The 3,041-nt window shown below is 40.3% G+C and overlaps 1 long non-coding RNA gene across 1 annotated transcript; it reads right to left on the bottom strand.

Annotated features, from left to right (window-relative positions):
* Nucleotides 1–485: 485 nt before the first annotated feature.
* On the bottom strand, nt 486–2,314 carry LOC118599714. Its single transcript, XR_004949196.1, has 2 exons — nt 1,769–2,314; nt 486–1,634 (listed from the first exon to the last, which is right to left on the bottom strand). It is a non-coding gene; the product is annotated as an uncharacterized LOC118599714 (long non-coding RNA).
* Nucleotides 2,315–3,041: the final 727 nt, after the last annotated feature.

The raw sequence follows: 3,041 nt of genomic DNA, 5'->3' as shown, positions 1-3,041 counted from the left end.
GTTTTTTTATTTCCTTCCAAAAAACCCTTTCGAAACCCCTTTGTTTTTTTGCTAGCTTTGAGGTTTCGGTTTAGCAGTTGGTGTAGTCGCTTTAAGAAAATAGCGGAAGTATCTCGGACACATGACCAAGTGACATGCGTCGAGAAAGAGTTGGGTGTTTACTTTTCAAAATAAAACTTCCTTTAGATTCTGGTTGGGAGCCGCCTCCCTAAGGAATCTGTTACAGGTGCTAAAGTGAGCTAGAACTTTCTATTAAACTGTTAAAAGAGAACAGTTAATGAAAATAAAAAGATAAAAAATACATGAAGTACATCAATGCAGAGACTTGAGATTTCATTTATTCATTTTTTTCCTTAAGCTTGTGTTGAGGATTTCTTAATCTTTGTCAATAAAGTTACTAATATTGACTCAAAAATCGCAGGGCAAATCTTGTTGCTGGAAAGGGCAGGTGGCCCCCTTGCCCCCCTGTAGTTCCGCCCCTGTAGTTTTTTTTGTTTTTTTTTTTTTAATTATAAGACTAAAATACATGTATACTCATATAACTAAAACAATTAAAGGTTTGATCTGTCGTTGGGGTGTTTTTGTTATCTTTGAACGTGTTCTTTAAAGCTGACGTTAAAAATTTGGATTAATTTCGGTTTATCTGCTGCAACAACAATGAATCAGCAGAAAACTGCTTTAATGTAGATTAATGTTACCTGCCCGCGCTCTGGCAGCCTCTGTGGACGGCAATTAAGAGCAATAATCACCTTTTCATGGTCAGCTCCCTTAGTGGGTCATTATCCTCGCCCCCTGCAACCAAACAGGCGATGAACTTTTATTCTGAAAAGCAGAATGTTAAGGAGGCTTTCAGGCTTTCCACGCATCAAAGATTCAGCAGGGAAAAAAAAAAAAAAAGCTAAAAGGTTGAGTTATTTCTCTTCCCGGTTTCCTAACCGCTCCCTTTCCTCGTTTCTCTCATTTTTCCTGGTGTCAGGATGACTGATGGTGGCCAGCCGAGTCGGGTGTCCGGCATTATGCCTCCGACAAATCGTTGCGACCCGCTCGGCCAGGCCTTGGACCAGACAGAAATCAATATTTCACCATTTAAAATCTATCAAAAGAAGATTTTTTTCCTCTTTTTTTTTGAGAGCGTTCCCTTCCACCCACCACCTGGCAAACCCCCCCAACTCCCCTCCACAGGCACTGAATCAGACACTCTGTAGTTACAAGCAGTAATCAATAAGCCTGCACCTTCACAGATCTTAACCGCAGTCGCCTCGGAACGGTGATGGATGGCGAGGAGGGTCGCGATTCATTTCGTCAGGCCATTAAGCCCGTGGATTTTGTCCACTTCATCCTGCGGATGATAATTTTTCACACTTCATAAGAGGCACAGATGGAGGGAAGGGAAAGGCAGAGGCGAGGAGAAACAAGGGAGCAGTGATGGACAAGAAGAGACAGCGGGACAAAGGGGAGGACACGCAGGAAAACGCAGAGGAAAAACCAACCCTTTTATTGAAACCTTTCGCCGAACGGCGAGGAATGAGCCAAAACGGCGAGGAAGCTGAAAGACGGCGTCTGTGCTGCCGGGTAAACAAATCAGTCAGGGGGGAAATTGATTTTTTTCCTCTCGCACTGAAAGAGTTTTATCTCTGTAAGGCACACAAGGGCAAAGTGAGCATGAACAAGACTCGCTAGTCAAACATATTATGTTTACAAAACAGCAAAGTGGTAAATTAGTTGAGCTATAACGCCCTCCACTTCTGCCAAGTCAAATATCTCCTACTTTTCATAACCTCCTTCTTCCGAGCTCCGAGGTGGACTTCGGTCCCCGTCTTCGCCTTCTGTCGCTCGCTCGAGATCATCCGTTTGCTTCCCTGTTTTTGGCGCGGCTCCCGCGGACCCACGGCGCTCCCGTTGGATGGGCCTCGCCTCGGAAAACAAGCGACAGCTGCTTGGCGTGCGGCTGTGTGTGTTGGTGGCGTTCCGTTCGTCCCGGTCTCACCCCATATGCCGATCCTCACCTGCTGGCAGGCCCAGATTATGAGCTAGGAGCTCTTATTAAAAGTGGATTTGTTTACCCTCCCGCTTGCAAGAGGCCGTCAGAAAAACAACCATCGCTAACACTTGGAGGAGCTCGAAGCAAACCTTTATTCGAACATTTTTAGGTGTTGATTGAGCTTATTTAGCTCTCCAAGTTAGTATTTTATAGAAAATAAAGGTTTTCAATAATGTCAATGAAAAGCTTTCATATTTCAACCAATCAGGATTCTGTTGAGTCACATGACATGGCCAAGAGGCAAGATGCTAAACTATTTGAAAGCTGACGCAAAAAATAAGACGACGACTTCCATCAATCGATTGTTTGTTTTCTATCTACACTTAAATATTTGAAAAGTGCAGAAAAAATCCTTTGAAATAATATATTGGATGATAGCGCTATGCCATGTTCGAAAATCGCGAAGTTTACGTTTACGAAGTAATTTTTTTGTTTTCTGCCGCAATAGGTAGTTAGCACCCTATGTTCATGCTAGAAGCAAAATAAAGACAAAATATAAATTAAAAATGATGAAGTTTCATCTATTTTTACTTGACTTTCATCTGCTTGAATCCAATGTAGCTGTCTAAGACCCGATAACATACATGACATATTGCGAAAAAATAAGCGTGGGATACAACATTTTTTTGATTTTTAATTAGTTAGCGGATACCTTCATATTTCATCTGTTAATTACTGATTTGTCTAACGGTTTTAAGTTTTTATTTTTTTAATATGTAATTGTTGTGCTTGTTAAGGCAGAACCATGAATGAAAAGGCTAAAACTGATAAACAGTGTTTCCGTTTTGTTATTTTGCTGCAATAGAGTCACTATAAAATGTTCCGAACCTGAAACTTTTTATTAAATCACTTAAAAACATATGTAAAGCTTTAATTTAATCTGATTGAATATACAATAATTGTTTATGTTATAATATATGTATTCATATATATGTTTATATCATATATACGCCGTATATACGGTATATATATATATATACACCACATATATATATATATA

Source organism: Oryzias melastigma, linkage group LG2 (genome assembly GCF_002922805.2).
Source record: "Oryzias melastigma strain HK-1 linkage group LG2, ASM292280v2, whole genome shotgun sequence".
Lineage (NCBI taxonomy): Eukaryota > Metazoa > Chordata > Actinopteri > Beloniformes > Adrianichthyidae > Oryzias > Oryzias melastigma.
The sequence above is the reverse complement of the archived record's forward strand: the minus strand, read 5'-3'. Positions and strand labels throughout refer to the sequence as shown.